Genomic DNA, 17117 nt, shown 5'->3' on the forward strand with positions numbered 1-17117 from the left:
TGTACCTATCACCAGTATAAGTGTCACCTTAAGTGGCAGCAAAAGAAAACCCAATGCAAGTTCAATTGAAACTGGCAGTAGGAAATTATATAGCCTTTAAGACAGTGTTACAGCCAGCAGCCCCATGCTCCACTCTGCCCTCAGGAAGAAAGTTTAATTCATCTTTCAACATCTCAAAAAGATCAACTGATGATTCAGGTCTCAATATAGTAATTATTAGTGCAAACAGCACACAGGTTTATAATGAAGATTCATGGCAGCTGCAGGGGTGGGGGACAGGAGAAGTTCGTAAGCTATTACTCACATGAACATTTGCAAAAGGCGCAGGGGATTCATAACTTGGCCCTGTAAGACTCGTGTTATACGGATGTATGCCTCAGTAGGAATGTTAGGGATTAACTGAGCTCCCCTTAAAAAAAATACCAAAAGTACCAAAACATCGTTTATTAAGTAAGGGATAATTTGTTGATTAAAGATGTAATTGGAGACAAATAAATTTAAAGGAGTAATAAATAAAAGTAATTGTTTTCTGGCCAAAACGAACACATACTTAAGGTGGACATGAACTCAGTATAGCATACCATTCCCCCCTGCCACATCTCAACCATACTCTGTACAGACACAGCAAGCCAGCCTGGCATCATCCGTGGGGAAAGGCACCTTACCTATTGAAAATACATTTATTTAAAAGATGGAGAAGTCCATGAAAGGCTTTGGACACTCAGCTGTGGTTCATTAGTCAGTCTGAACACACAAGACCTCTAATAGCTTGTATCCTGTGCACTAGGGAAATGCAACTAAAGAATAAACTTCCTGAGCAATTAATGCATAATGATATAATTTCGTTAATCTCATTGGAAAGAATCTAGAATTGAAAGAGGAAACAGGGTGTGGATTTCTCTAGAAACAACAAATGCAAACAGCAAAGGGTGCTGCAGAGCAGCATTGCGGGGGCAGTGCTGGCAGAGGCTGGCTGCAAGGAGGAGCAGAGAAGTGCCCAGTGCCTGAGCTGGCTCCCCGGCTGTCAGTGTTTCTGATCAACTCTGTGTTCCTGTAGCTCTTCTCTGATTTCATGTTTCATTTACTTACAAATAAGAAACTAATGAAGTGCAGACAAATGAAATACACGGAAGCTTTGGGTACCCGCCAGGGCAGAACCGGTCACACGCGGCAGAGATTAGCACGAGTTATGCAGATCATCTGAACCACTGGAAATTGCATTCCTTCAGATTAACACAGATGGTCAGAACAAAAGGGAGAAAAAGGACAAGGCTATTCCTCGACACAGAAAACACTGCCTGCCGGGCTGCACAGGCTTTCTGTGCAAAATCCAGCTACAGACTTTCCATGATTTAAGTCAAATACTTAAGAAAATATAAAATTCATTTAACTTTATCGAGTCTCAGCAAGCTCACTCTGGTGCAAAGGTAAAGCCTCCCATTTTGATGGCAACTTCGTGTTCAAAGATCAGCCTGCCAGCTCTCAACACGTGCCACAAGCTGAGACAATGCACGTTCCTGCACCAGCTGCCCTATCATTCCCACGTAATGCATAGCTCAAAAGAAGCAGGATCTGGGAAGTACTCACCACCTATCTTGGAACCTCTTCAGGAAAAGTCCACAGAGCTCAATTGCCTAAAGGAGAAAACAAAACAAACATGCTTTACATCACAGCTTTCTTCTAAGGGACAGCCTTCCTTCTTTTTGGCCTCCTCTCCACAAACAAATTTTCCCAGTTCAAATCAGAATTTGTCTAAACACATGAAAGCTCTGCTACAGCTCTTGCTCTAAGTTGAGCGACAACTACTACTTCATCCTCTGCATTTGCTTTTGATTATTTGTCCTGAAAGAGAAATCAAAACCCATGTTGAAAAACACACAGATTTCTCTTGAATTTGCACAGTGATCTCTTCTGGCATTCAAAAATCTGCTGAAACCATCCCTACACCTTTTTGTAAAACACACTTCCAAAATAAGCAAGAATCAATTTCAAATTGCATCAAAACGCCGTGGTGGAAAGGTTTGCTTGATTTATGCCTTAGAATACTGCTATGCCAACATCCAAAAACAGGAGAAACAGCACTGGAATATAACAAAGCCTGTTCGGGATTTCTGGAGCCATTAAGCATTGCTTTCAAAGGGCAGAAATCAGTTCTCCATCAGTTGAGCATGACGCTCAAAAAAAGAATATAATAATATGCATCTTTTCAGTATCTGCCAGCTCCAAATGCCAAGGTTCATCAGCACTTAAAGAGTCACAGACAAGAGCACAAGGAGAGAGCTCACCTGGTCCTGCGATTCGTAATCTCTCAAAGTCTGTGGTTAGGAAATCGAAAATGATAAGGAAATTGGGAAACTAACTCGCTCCAGTTTCCATCCTCCCACAGAACTGCTCACAGTTCGCCCTGTTGCTCCTTGCCTCCAGCCCAATGCCTCCAGATGCTGCAATCCCACAGCTCTGCAACGAAACCCTCGCAGTGCTCCATCCCAAAGTAACGTAGTTGGTCCTTCCAACAAAAAAACCCAGCCACAGAGATCCCAGATAGCAACAAGCCATCCAACAGTCGCTTCCAGCACCCTACAAGGGGGAATTCCTCCTTTTGTGATTACATTCAAACCCTTCCACCACACCCTGAAGTATCCCTACTACCAATTCATTCACCAGAGGTAACCACAAGCCTAGGTCAACACCTCCAGTACAGACAACAAACCTTCCAAATACAGATTCTGATTGTGTCCAAAGATTTGGAATCTCCCTCCTCCCAAGCACTAGCCATTTTCCCCACTGTGACACTACCTGTTGAATCTCAACCAGTATTTTATCAAAAGCATCAGTTACAATGCTGATAAATTGACTGACCAAGCAGTCAGGCCCATCTCTGCAACCCCCTACCAACAGCCTATGGAGACTGACCACACACGACTTGGCCATGTACTGGACAGAAGCCTGGAGTACAGTTAGCACATCTTTGCACCATCCATAAGGAAAGAGTTTCACCAAAATTCTTCTTCTCCAGCTTCCTTCTGAGAACACCAGTAGCAAAAGACAGCTAAGATCAAAGCACATGGTATCATCTGCTCTCTTGCACACAACTGGTCGCCCTGCTATCAAAGGAAATCAGCATGTCTGACACAATCTGTTCCAGATTAATCCACGCTGCCTATTACTCATAAGCACCCGGAAGATGCTTAGGTGGGAAATAATTTATTAACTTCCAGGAAAATACTGTAATAAAAGTCAGACTGTACTGTAATTCCATCTCCTCCCATTTAAAACATTCAGCACTATATTTTTCCTTTTACATCATAACGGAAACCTCCATAATTTTCTACATGTTTTCAGAAATAATCACCAAGGAGAAACTGAAACACACCAAAGTCAAGCAGGCAGCTGAAATCAGGCTGATACACAAACCATCAGAAGAAGACAGTTGCCACGAGGTGCCCTCTGCCCCGACTGCCTGCAATGCCGGCTGAGCGGCTCTGACCAAAGACCCAACCCTGCTGCGCACATCTTCCCAGCAGCTGGGGACTGTGTTATACAAACCCTTTCCCAAGGCCCAGAGAATTTGGAAAGAAAAATAAAGAAGGGAAAGAAGCCCACACCCTTTATGTGAGCTCTCCCCGATTGGTTCTCATCCTATTTTATGCCAGCATCTTCCCTCTTTGGTGCAGATGTGAACTCCATCAGTCTACTGCTCACAGGAAGGAAGATCAGGACTCTACTAAAGTTTCTATTACTCCCAAGATCACCAGGCAGGAACTCACAGTTGTGAACTGGCAGCAACGCAGGCATTTAAACCGAGAATTTTAGCCTCAACATCTTCTTAGAAGAAAACCCATTATTCTCGTTTTTTACAGGAACGGATGTTAAGCGCTTCAGGCTGCTGACCAATGCAACCCAATGGAAAGACAACGTCAGAACCAAATTGGGTCACCAGCAAAAGAGGAAATGCAAACCAGAAGCACTTCTCATCTCTGCTCTATGCCACTGGTACAAATTATCGTGCCTTCCCCATGCGTGTCACATTCAGGAGACCTTACAGAACAGCACATCAAGATGATTTGGCTGTATTTGGCTTTATTTGGCTGTAGTTATATGCTTAATAAAACAAAAAGCCATTTCCCAGCCCTCAACTATATTTCTGCATTCCAAAACTTTTAGGAAAAAAAAACAAAACAAAACAAACCTTGCCTATATTCTTATAATTATCCAAAACTTTTGCTCCAGCCTGAGGAGTAGAGGGTAACTGGCCAGCACATGTTAATCTCCATGTTAACAGCACAAGAAGTATTCAAATCCACTGCCAATTAAAAGTAAGGTATAATTGAATTAGCAGAAGCAACTTATGGCAGAAATTCAATTACAAAGCAGAATTAAAGGAAGAGATGTCAGTAACTTTTGGAGGCTGGGCAGGAAGAGGAGAGTGCATCAATCTACTATTTTCAGTGCTGTTAGCAGAAAACTTAAGGAAGAGATGCGTTCAAAGAACAATTTGTAAAGACCTTCCTCGGAAAAAGAGCTTCACTGACGGGTAAGAGAAATGAAGGTGACAAATGCTTTTTCGGTCTCATTTTCCGAGATGATTTCAACCCCATTCCATTGCGCCATGTCACAGACATTAGATGTAGTTTCTCTGTACACAACGGAGAAGCCTCAAGTGTTGGTGCTTCTCATTCTCAAAGGGCCGCCATTTCACCCTGCTCCATCCCAGCCTCCACTTATTTCCCTCAAGCTGATATTTCTCTTGATCAGCCTCAATGCCGACTACCAGTAAGGCCCTCCCACACTTCCAAAGTCCAGCTTTCGTAACTGCACTAGGTCAAATGAATACTGTTAGTGACACTGCCGTGCTTGAGAACAGTGCAACTTGTCTGCAATCCCTGTGTGCAGCTTTGGAAATAAACACCAACGCTAGATGCTGCCTGCGCTTTGTTAGCAACACTTCCTCACTACAATTTCATCTGGAATCTGCAGTTTCACAAAAATGTGGGCTTTTTTCCCTCTTTTTCTTACCCATGGCACAAAGAAACTCTCAGAGGGATGCATCCTCCAGGTTGCTTTGTTTTCCTCAAGGCCTTTCAACGAGGGAAGAGGCATCAGGCATTCCCCTGTCTGTCAGAGGATTTTCACTCCCCAGGCTCATTTCCAGCTTGCCTAAATCCAGCAGATCACTTGCATCACTTGGCACGCCTGTGGCTCCCAGCTAGCCTGCAGGTTAATTCTTTCTGGTTCCTGGGCAGGTTTTGCAGCCCTCACCATGCTCTAGGCTGCTACAGCTACAGATCTAGGCTAATTTAAAAGCTAATTCAAGTCTTCTATTCAGCATCCTGCTCTGACTGTAGTGCAGGTACATCTCAAGCTGTATGTCCCCTGAGCGGCTAGTAGTGCTTAGACAGATGCCTTGTGTTTCACCAGATTCAAGCGCCGTCCCTACTTTCTCTGCTTTGAATGCTGCCCATGGTACCTCTCCTACAACCACTTCACCTCAGCAATATGCCTACAACACCCCCAGAAGTGCACAATAATCCAAGCACTGAATGGGAAGCAGATGTACAGGTTCTCAAGGAGTATCACAGAAGCATCTGGTTAAGTCAGGGATTGAATTTCACTCCCTCAGGTCACTGACCCAGCTGCAACTCCATCACAGAATCATAGATAGAGTCATAGAATCATTAAGGATGGAAAAGACCACTCAGATCATCTAGTTCAATCCATCCATGCTCACTGACCACATCCCTCAGTGCCACATCTCCAAGGACCTTGAGCACCTCCAGGGACGGTGACTCTACCACCCCCCTGGGCAGCCTGTGCCAGTGCCTCACCACTCTTTCTAAGAAGAAATGTTTCCTAACATCCAACCTGAACCTCCCTCGGTGTAACTTCAGGCCTCTCATCCTAGCCCCAGTAGCAGAGTCCATAGGTCCTAGACCTGCTTCAGCAGTCACTATGAACAGAAAACACACCTCAATTTGCACACATCAACCTGGACACATGCACTGGGGCAAACAGGGCCAGACAACCCAAAACTCTAGATCCAATCCCTCCATTTTCAGGGTGAAATTTTAGGAAATAAGCCATGCCATCACGCTCTGTTGCATACCTGCCACACCGATGTGCTATTATCAGAGTAGATACATTTCCCAGGTATTCAAAGAGCTTGCACCTAAACTGGTAGAAGATAAAGTCTAGAGTAAGTGTTGCGCCATCTCCAAAAAGCACTCTGAGCATCCCCAAAGGTTTATTTATTGAAGACAGCTTCACTGGAGCGGTTAAAGTGAAGAACAGCCTGAAGTGTGTGGTACAAGAATCTTATCTTTGGCTGATGCTGTCACAACACAAACAATTATCCATGCCAGGCTCAGGAAAACAACAGGGAACCAACAGAAACAGAAAAATACCCAAGCAAAGGGAAAACTTGCATGCCAACAAACGCCACAGGCTGCATGGCACTGGATCCATCTCACAGCCACAATTCTCCTGGCTTCAGAGGAGCTTTGCTCACTTCAGCCAAAGCTGAAGACTGCATTTTTTTTCTGTATTATGTGTCACATTTGGCTTACGTACATCCTGCCAGGGACTCTCACAAGCTGGCTGAGAAACACGGGCCACCGGGGATGACTGTACCCACATCAGGACAGTGAGGATGCCATACAAACATCTCCACCCAAGTTAAGCGAGTAATCAATATTTGCAGCCCAGTTTCACATAAGCAAAGCTATTTGGCTTATTAAACACAGCCCAAACTTGAGTTCTACATAAACAACTAAAAGGAAAGCATAATGACATAAGGAAGCTTTACAAATTTGAGGGCAAGCAAACAATGGTGAGGAAGGCTTTCTCAGAGCCAGGGCTTCATACTGGACGCCAAGCTGGGTAAGTTGATATTATCACATACCTGATTCCCAAAGTAAAACATGTAAGTGTACATACTGCACTCCATTCCGACAGAAGCTGTGCGTGTGTAAAAGAAGGGAAGGAAGGTATGGAAATTTAGTACTCCACTGTGACTAAACACATTAGATTTTATTAATTCTAATTTAAAGTGTCAGAACAAGGTGAATTATTTGCAATTAAGTATTTTTCCCTTACTGAACTGCAGGGTTTCTTTTTTTTCCAGAAAGACTAGTGACTGATGCCACACGCTGCCAGGTCAGGCTCAGACTCACACGATCAGCCATTTAGAAGGATACAGGCAGCTGAGGCCAGAACAGTGCCCGTTATTTACTCTATTTCCTCTTCTCAACTTTTTCCCAGTACAATTAACAAAATTATGTCACTGTACATTCACTGCCCAGGAAGTTTATCTCTCTCTTCCCCTTTCAGTCCTCCTTTTCATTTGCATTTCCTTGCTTCACAGGATGCTCTAAACTAAACATTATATTCAAGTTACACGACACAGACTGGGGAGGAATGGAGCAACAAGGGGAGGTCGTGGGAAGGGAGGTAGCTGCCTAGCAAATCTTAATTTAGCAGATACAGAGGGCATAGTGTCAACTGCTTTTTATTAACAGGAGATTGCAAATTTGCATCTGCTAAGGTTATCAGGTGGAAGGACACAACAGAGCAGTAGTTGAAAGAATTCAGTTTCCAAGGACTGACTGAAGCATGAACGTACTAAAAAATAAAACTACAGTGATCAGTGCTGTTATGGCATCAGGAAGCTGCTGCAAGTAACCTTAACCCTCTCTGTATATTAAGACTATTTTATGCCACATGAAAACGTGGATTCTCTGCACTCTCTGGCTGTGGAATACGCTGCTGAATTTAAAATGAGTTCATCACAAACTAGTGTTCCTGGACAGATCATTTATTCATTAAAAAAATAACACATTCTTGACTTTATAATTACAAAGGGGAAAACATCTTGAAAGCAAAGCAAAAAAACAAGGCTCTAGTTTCCTACTAACCCTCCAGAGAGCTGGGGAAGCAGCATTAAAAGCAAAAGTGCCTGTACAGTTCAATCTCTGCTTTACAGACTGTAAAATATCAGCCAAAGTTGAGGCTGATGGGCTTCCTTGCTTGCTTTCAGCCCTTGCAATCTGTATGTGGCACAAGGTACTGGTGACACCACTCTCTGGAGCAATGGGGACATTCAAGTGACACCACTGGAAGTCCCTTCTTTCTGTAGCAGGGTGGCACTAAGGGTGCTTCTGTGGAAGCCATGTGGAAGCCAAATTTGGCACATGAAACAGACTAATGGGCATGGCACAAACGCTGTCACACACCCAGGTGACAGTGAGCCACATTCCTGCTCCTGTCACAGTCTCTCCAGGCACAGGTCAGAAGATGAACAGCAAGCTCACATGGAGAGTGATAGACACAGTCCTACCTCTGGTGATACGTCAAGCCAGGATGTGTTGTCTTTCCATACAATTGCTGTTACACTAGCACACGTGCTTGTTCAAAGTCCCTGAGGAGACTTTAATATTAGTCTGCTAAGCCTATATGCATACAGCTCAACCTGCAAAAGAACAGTAGAACTGGTTTTGCAAAGCTTTAATGAAACCCCCTTGAGCAAATAATGAAGAATTTCTTTATTTTATTTTATTTTATTTTATTTTATTTTATTTTATTTTTATTTTTTATTTTTTTTAAACAAATGTGCCTCACCACGAAGTGTCAGTGGGGTCAAGAAAGAGACCCATAAGACCCCAGTGCCAGCCATGGGACACGCAGCTAAAAACAAGGCTGGACAACAAGAAGCAGCCAAAGCCCAAACTCCCACTACAGATGGGCCTTAGTTGTGAAGCACCCAGAAACAGGGAGACAAGGGCCACACCAACTGTCAAGGCAGAAGATCATAGAATCACCGAGGTTGGAAAAGTCCTTGAAGATCATCAAGTCCAACCTCCAGCCCATCCCCACCGTGCCCACAGACCGCATCCCTCAGTGCCACATCTCCACAGTTCTTGAACACCTCCATGGACGGTGACTCCACCACCTCCTTGGGCAGCCTGTGCCAATGACTGACCACTATTTTGGAGAAGAAATGTTTCCTAATACCAAGTCTGAACCTCCACTGGCACAGCTTGAGGCCATTACCTCTTGCTCTATCGCTATTACCTGGAAAAAGAGGCTCACCCTCTCCTTACCAGAACCTCCTTTCAGGGGGCATTTGTAGAGAGCGATAAGATCTCCCCTGAGAGAACTCCTCTTATCTAGATTTAGTAATTCAAGTTAGTTTGGACTCTTGACTGTGTCCTGTAGCAAGCTAGGGCTCTGGAAATGGCAAAATCAAAGCTGTCTTTCTGAATTACTCCCATAAAAATCAGCACCTGATAAATGTACTTGTTGCTGGTGCTCTCAGCTTGTAATGGCGCATTTCACTGAGAAGACAAGCCTTCTGGCAAGCAGCAGCATGCCCTGCAAACAGCTTGCTGACAGTCCCAGCTGGAGGCGATGAAAGACACAGGCAAGTGTCAAGAGAGCCAAGAGTGGAGAAGGCACCTTTAGTGATGCTAAAAGGCTTGAATGTGACAAAACCTGCCTGCAGCGATCCGTTTTGGCACGGTGCCCCTGTTGGTGTCTTCTGAGGATCCAATAGGACCTCAGTAGATGTCAGCCATGACAAAAGGACAGGTTCTTCAGTGCCACCAGGACTGGGGCCTGGCCGTGCATGCTTGTCTGCAGCATCAAGACAGCCCTGCAGAGCAGGAGAGGAGGGCTGGGGGGAGGTTCAAGCTGAAGAGCAGTCCTCCCTCACCCTGTGTGTCTCCTGAGGGAAAGGCAGCTCTTGTAAGGGCACATAATGGTGAGGTTCAGGAACAAACGCCATTTTAAGAACCATGACATGAGGAGAACAGAAAGCTGTGGCAGGAGGCTTCAGAGCTCACTCTTACTTGCTTTTAAACCATTACCACAGCTCCAATTACCCTCAGCTGGAAGGAAACCCAATTTCCATTAAAAAAAATAAAATAAAACCATAATAAGCTTCTGATGTATCCTCTGACAATCAAAGCAAGCCCCAGCTCGGCCTGGCAGAATGGCTTCCCACAGCCTGAGCATGGATCCAGCCACAGTCCCTAAGAAAGCCAAGGTAAAGGAGCTGACAACGCCTTTCCATCTCAGTGGGTTTGCTCCAAATCAAGCCTAATCTGAGAGGAACAAGTCTCCTTGTGTTTGCTGTGGGCTTTGAAGTACTGGGCTCTTTGCAGTGCTAGGTTTGGCTCATCACCCCTTCGGGCCTTGCTCCACTGCAGGATGCAGCCACCGAGGTGTTATTGCACAAAGACAGGAGAGAGGGCTGATGTAGAAACTCCTGCTCATTTATGTCGATATGGCTTTCAGACTGGTCACAAAAGGTGACTGAAGTATCTGCATTTCCAACCACAAACCTCACACACTTCAGCTCAAGAACAATACAGCTCAGTGCAGTGGAAATCAAAGCAGTGCCTAATCACTGAGAGCTTTTATGCTGATTCCACTTTCTTCTCTCTACTGTACAGTAACTGTAGCCATCTCTTCACAAGAGCATTAGAAGGACAAAAAGCAGCAAGAGGAAATTAAACCAAGCACTGACACAAAACGGACAAATCATTTCAGAAGACACTTGCTCTGCAAGCTGGAGGCAACAGCAGGAGCAAAAGAGGCAGCAGCAGGAGCTTGCTCAGGGCTGCGCTTTGGGAGCGTTTCGAGATGCAGCAGCCACGATGCAGTGAGCCAGACAGCTCTTTCCAAGCAGCTGCTTCCAAGCCAAAGTTTTAAGTTGCAGTGCTCTCTTCAGCTCTGGTGGAGGGAATGAAGGTTTTTCCAGTGTCTTCTAATAGACTTAACAGATGTTGCTCCGAGGCCCTTTCCTAAGCACCATGAAGTACTCTTGCTTTCTGTATGTTTGCTTTCAATCACACGGTTTAATAACTGAGCTCCATGCTGCTGGAGATGCACACCCAGCATCCTCCCTGCTCACCCCTGCTGCCAGCTTGCAGACTGCTGCCCTTGCCCCTTGAGAAGCTTTGTTCTAAGAAATGCAAAATGATACTCTCTGAGAAACTATTTACTTGTTTAAAAAAAGCCTGGATAAAGGGGAAAGGCAAACACTGCCCCACCAGTGCTAACTGCTCTGACAGCAGCTAGCACAGCAGGATCAGTAGCAGCAAGCTCTCTCCCTTCACACAACAGAAGAGCTGCCAAGAAGAGAGAATCCTGCTCACAGTGCCCTTTAGAGAAACCTAGAAAAAATCCTACTACCTCAGCACAGCAAAAAGCATCCATTCTGCACAAGGCACATTCAGAGAGGTGAATTAGAAACACAGAAGGCATGGCCACCAGAAGGCTTTTTCTGTTTTTTTTTTTTACCTCCCACCACAGCCACCCTCACCTATGCAAAATGATGTTGTAGGAGCCACGTGCCAATTCCCAAGCATCATAAAGATCTGTTTCCCAAGCCCATGCCCAAGCTGTACACTATCCATCACCCCCTGAAAGGAGCTTGTGGTGAGGTGGGGGTCAGCCTCTTCACCCAGGTAACAGTGACAGGATGAGAGGGAATGGCCTCATGTTGTGTCAGAGGTGGTTCAGGTTGGATATTAGGAAACATTTCTTCCCAGAAAAACTGATGGGGCACTGGCACAGGCTGCCCAGGGAGGCTGTGGGGTCACTGTCACTGGAGGTGTTCAAAGAACAAGGAGATGTGGCACGGAGGGATGTGGTCAGCGGGCAGAGTAGAGATGGGTTTGTATTTGGACAACGTGATCTTAGTGGTCTTTTTCACTTTAATGACTCTGATTCTATGATCACAGCCAGGAGCAAGGTTCATAATTCCTTCAAAACACAAGTTTGGTATTTGCACACCAGCACACACAAGTGCACACACACCTCCCTTTTACCCCACTGCTCTCTGTGAGATGCTTCCTGCACTTCCACTTGTGGGAAGCACGTTCCCAATGCTGGCATGCTGCATGGCTGCAGAATTGGAAACAAACACCTCTGCTACTCTGACTAGCATATCGGGTAATTCCTTATGATAAACACATTGTCTGAAACAGAAATTCAGTTTAATTGCAAAACCAGCTGCTTCAGCTTAGCCAATCCTCCTGGCACAAGCATCAGGATTTCAGTATGCCTTGCTTCTAGTGAGCATCTCTGAGGCCAAAGCAGCCTTTTGGGACTTGGCCTCCCGCCCTTGAGGTCTCCAGCTGTCCCTGCCAGCCAAACCCAGTGCTTTCTAATCCAGCTGGAGTTTTGAAGGTTTACCATCAGCCAGACACCTTTCTGATGAGGTTAAGATCACAGCCACTGAAATCCTAGCAGACATCATTTTTTTCTCTCAGTTGCATAAAGTGTATTCATTTCCTTACGAAAGTCTAGGCAGAAAAGAAAAGATGGCCTCCTAAAATCGTGTCTGTAGAAGTCATCAACAAAACTGGCAGGTCTCAAAGGACGGTGTGTTAGCTGTACGTAACTATAGCTATGCCTAGGTTGTCGTCCTGCTTTTTTGCCAGACAGATATCAAGTAGACCGTGTTGCTCTATACAGGTAGTTCAGTCATCAGGAAAAATGTTTAAGCGTGCAAGTGAAGAGAAAAGCTGATCGGGTTGTAGAGGGTATCTTTTGCACCGAATGTTGCCAATGTCAGTTTCTACAGAGCTCAACTAACACAAATTCTTTAAACTCCTTGCTTCTTTCTTTGACTTTAAAGAGAAACACACCTACAGAACAAGCAATGCTGGAACAGCACAAAGAACCATTTGCCATTACTTCTGCACTGGTTATTCGCAAGTCCCTATAAACCCCCTAATTATAAGCAGCATCTTTTACTGTCAGTGGCACATTTTGTGCTGTGCAGCCCAGGAGACATGCAATATCTCTCACATTACAAGTTGGATGCAGCCTCCTGGCTCCTGCCTCCTAATTGCAGCACGGACAGTGCAAGGGAGTGCATCATTCATTGTGCAGCCCATCCTATTATATATCCAGCCATTTGCACTGGACTTCCAGAAAAGAACCGTTTCCAGAAGGTTCAGCTGAAGAATTCACTCTCCCAGCTGCTAAAAGAACCTGGAGCTCCTTCATGGAGAATGCAGTCCCACCATTTAAGGCTCATGGGATCACTGCCTCTGGAGTGTGACAACAGGCAGATATTTATACGGAAAAGTCAGGCAAAGCAGAAATCAATGGGTTAATTAGCAGATTAACAAAGTACAACCAACCCGTGACGGCTTTTACTCACCAGAAGGCTGATAAAGTGGAGATAATTGTTTGCACTCCTTATACTCTCTGGGATGGCAGAGGATTAATGGAACGATGGAAATTTCAGGCATTGATTTAAAACATTTTCTGCTCATTAAAGCTAAACCCCAAGCATTTTGCAAGAGCAAAGCCTCCCAAAACTCATAGCGTGGGATTCCACATGATGCAGTGATGCAGCCAGCATGGGCTACCCCTTGCCAACAGAAAGCAGCTTCGCTCTGAGTTAAGCCTCATGAAGGTACTCAACTTGGGCACTGCAACTGTTTCCTAACATACAGTGAACAAAGAAACCGATTCCATGTACAACCACTATGGGAAGCACACCAGGAACAAGGGAAAGAGAACATTTCAGGAAAAATAGTCAGTTTTTGTTCCACTTGCTGGAAATTGTTGGCATTTGTTACTGAAGCCGACCTAGGAGTCAGGTTTGAATGAAGGAGCAGCAGCTCTGCAAGAGAGAGATCCCCTTCCCACGAGCATCAGCGCATCTCACACACACACACACACACACACACACACACAGCACAGTCTCAATCCTTACAGTCTCGTGTCACTGAGAGCAAGAAAAAATCCCTACAGTAGAATTCTAACTCAACTGCCCACTTGGTTTACCAGCATTCCCATCCCTGTCAAATCAAGGTAATCAATACATCAGAAAGTATCGCGCAACTTCAAAAATACAGTAAATGATGCTGCACAAATATTTTTTAATCACAACCATTCCGAATCACAGATCAAGTTGGATTTCTTTGGGTTTTGTTTTTGTGTTTTTTTTCTTCTGCAGTCACAGTCCCCGAGCTGACTGTTGCTCAGGCTACATCAGCCTGAACCAGCAGTCTGTGCCTGTCTCTTGAACCCGGTGCCAGCCCTGCACCCAGCTGTAACAGAGAGCCCCTGCAGCTGGCACAGCTCTCCCCACCCAGCACTGCTCCCCAAGAAGATGAAGCCACGCCAACAAAAAGCGCTTTTTTTTGCCAGGGTAGCTGACAGCAGACTAACACTGCTGCCAGCATTGCGACATCCATTCGAGAGCAGCAAGCGGTTCGTTTTTTTTTCCTCCACTACACAGTTTCCTACACTTTAAGCCAGACAAAACCATTACACTGTAGGCAAGAAGCGAAGACCAGAAGAAAGCAAGTGTGGTCGAGAGGCAGCGCTGCCGGCTGGCATCTCCCCATCTCGCGTAGGCAAAGATGCGCGCAGACTGCCTTTCCGCGAGCCTCACCGCACCAGATGACAGCCGAGGCACGCAGCTACTGTGCGATCCGCTCGCGTGCGGAGAAGGGAAGGGCCCCGGGGTTCAGCACCGGCGGCGATGCGGTCCCCGTGCGTGGGCACACGCAGCAACCTCGGCACCGCGCGATGCCGCGGGACCCACCCAAGGCGGCTGCTGCCCGAACGCCCGCCGGGCTGTGCCGAGAGGCGCCGGGAGCGTTTGTACCCACAGCCACAACAAAACGGCTCCCATTGAGAAAACGCGTCGGGGACGGAACAATTGCCTCCTCCGTTTGTTTTCCCCGCAAAGAAAACTCCGTCTCTCTGCCACATTTACATTTGTGAATGGGACTACAGTACAGCCTTCGGCTCCACCACTCGCCTAGCAATATTCCTGCGGAAATAAAACCGGCGTTTTCTCATACGCACACAAACTACCCAGCCGCCTTCTCCCAAACTGAGCCGAAACTTCCCCGCCCGGCAGTCCGCCCGTGAGCCCCCGCCCGCTGCGGTCGCTGCTCCCTCCGCTTCCCGGAGCGCCCGCAAAGCCGGCGCGGGGCACCGCGCGGACATCGGCCGCTGCCCCCGGCTCCGGGGGGGGAGGGGGCGGGGAGGCAACCGAAGCGGAGTCGTTCAGCAACGGCGTTCCGCCAGGGCCGGTTCGGGAGGCGGCAGTAGGAAGTAAGATTTTAGGGAGCCGACTGACTCGTGCGGCGCGAACTTCGCCGGGTCTAAGATCCCCCTAACGCACGCGGAACGCGCGGATCCCCGCGTCCGTCCTTCCCAGCAGCCGCACGGCGCTCGGCACCGCGCACCGAAAACGCAGCGCCACGGCCGGCGGCGGCCGCGCATCCCCGGCGCTGCCCCCGCCGCCCCCCGTCCCGCCCGCAGCCCGCGCCCCTCACCCGGCTGCGGAGCGGTCCCGCGGCGGCCTCCCGGCAGCTACAACTCCGCGGCGGAGCCCGGGCGAGCCGCACGCCTGCGGAGCGGCGGCGAGCGGGGAGGAAAAGAGGAAATGAGCGGGAGGCGCATTGGAGGGAGGGGGAGGAAGGAGCCGCCGCCGAGGGAGCGAGCGGGAAAGCGAGGCAAGGAGCGCAACTTCCCCGCGGGGCAGCGGCGGCGCCGGGGGGCGGAGCGCGGCAGTACCCCGCAGCCCTGCGCAGCGCCGCGCCCCGCCGGGGCCGCCCGCCCGCCCGCCGCCACTTGGTATCGCCCGGCCGCCGCGGGGCAGGAAGTGCGGGGCGGCGGGGAAAAGTTTATCTCTCTGTTTTTCTATTTTTGTAATTCTCTTTTTTTTAATTATTTTTTTAATCTATTTTTTGTTTTTTTTTCCTTTTTTTTTTTTTTTTTTCCTTTTAACCCCAGTGCGAACAAGGAAGCGCTCCGCCGCAGGCCCTACAACGAGTTCTGCCGCCGCAGCCAGCGCGTCCCCTCCTCCCCGTCCCAGCCGTGTCACACTCTGCCGGGCAGGTGGATCCCTACGGGTGCGGTGCCGCTGGCCGGGGACAGCTGCCTTCACGGCGCACCCCGCCACAAAATGGAGGGGATTGAGGGCTCGGTGCTAAGCTGCTTCTCGAGAGAGGTCATGGGAAGCCTTCTTCATAGCTACGGCCTGCAGAGCGCACGGGGGAATGAATCCTTCCTTTGGGATTTCTGTTTTTCCCTCATCTCCTGCCCGGTACACTTTCGAGTCAGGAACGTATGGAGAATTGAACGCCGTTCCCGTTGTGCCTTATCGGCAGCTTTCACTCTGCCTTCCCTCGTAGGAGCGCAGGCGAGCATATTCAGTGCGGGCACGAGATAAGAACCGAGCAGAGCTGCAATCAGGGCCACACCAGGAAAAAAAAAAAAAGATATTGAGAGATTTCAGCAACAAACCTTGGAAGGCACAAAAAGCCCACTGCCTCCAAGCTGCAGATTTTCAAAGCTTATCTCTATACCTCGTCTGCAGATTTCTGTGAGGACAGAAAATTAAAAAAAAAAAAAAAGCCACCCTTCACCTCTATTGCAAAGATGGAATACACTGAAACTATTGATGCAAAGCTGAAAGTGTTACTCAGCAATAACCACTTTCTCCAGCCCCTTTCAGAGTAGTTAAACCATTTTGCCAACTTAAAAAATAATACATATATTTAAAAAAAAAGTCAGCCCAAGGCAAAAACAAGCTGGGAAACTGGCAAACCTGCACTGTTAAAACTAGAAGCAACTCGAACAGGAACACAGAATGGAAAACTGTATGCAACCACTGTCACTGCCAACTTCACACGCCTGCAGCCCGCTCCTCCTCGCGGGGGGTGGTTACACATGAGTAATCCCCTCGGTTTCCCTGCACACCCTGGGTGAGTGCTGCCAGGTGCTGGGGCTGTGGCTCACACGGGGCAGGCAGTCGCACAGCCCCTCACCCGGTGTGCTTGGCGTCAAGCCTCACCGTCAGCCCCATCCTCACAGCCCTCCTTTGGACGCTCTCTCATAGCTTTATGTCCCTCTTACACCGTGGCCCTCAGCCTGTGCACAGTGCAGGCGGTGAGGCCACACAGCACAGAGCAGAGTGAGACAACCCCTTCCCTTGCCCAGTGGCAGTTCTGGGCCCGGTGTAGCCTGGGATACAATTGGCCCTTCTGGCTGTCAGGGCACACCTCTGGGGCTCGGGGACTGTGAGCACACTTGGGCTGATCCATGGGGTGCTGAGAATGGAGATGCGTGCTGATAGA

General features: G+C 47.6%; 2 protein-coding genes across 5 annotated transcripts in view; both read right to left on the bottom strand.

Annotated features, from left to right (window-relative positions):
* The window catches only part of HPCAL1 (hippocalcin like 1), a 51972-nt gene extending 36411 nt beyond the window's left edge, over positions 1-15561 (bottom strand). For 2 of the 4 annotated variants that reach the window (XM_048937610.1, XM_048937609.1), the window contains exons 1-2: positions 15312-15561; positions 1588-1634 (exon numbers count right to left, since the gene is read on the bottom strand). The gene's annotated coding sequence lies outside the window, so the exon portion shown is untranslated. The remainder of the gene's footprint in view (positions 1-1587; positions 1635-15311) is intronic. The other 2 variants (XM_048937612.1, XM_048937611.1) reach the window with 1 other exon arrangement.
* GRHL1 (grainyhead like transcription factor 1) overlaps positions 1-17117 on the bottom strand; it is a 290338-nt gene that overhangs the window by 5543 nt on the left and 267678 nt on the right. The window lies entirely within an intron of this gene.

The sequence above is a fragment of the Lagopus muta genome, chromosome 2, assembly GCF_023343835.1.
Source record: "Lagopus muta isolate bLagMut1 chromosome 2, bLagMut1 primary, whole genome shotgun sequence".
Taxonomy (NCBI): Eukaryota; Metazoa; Chordata; class Aves; order Galliformes; family Phasianidae; genus Lagopus; species Lagopus muta.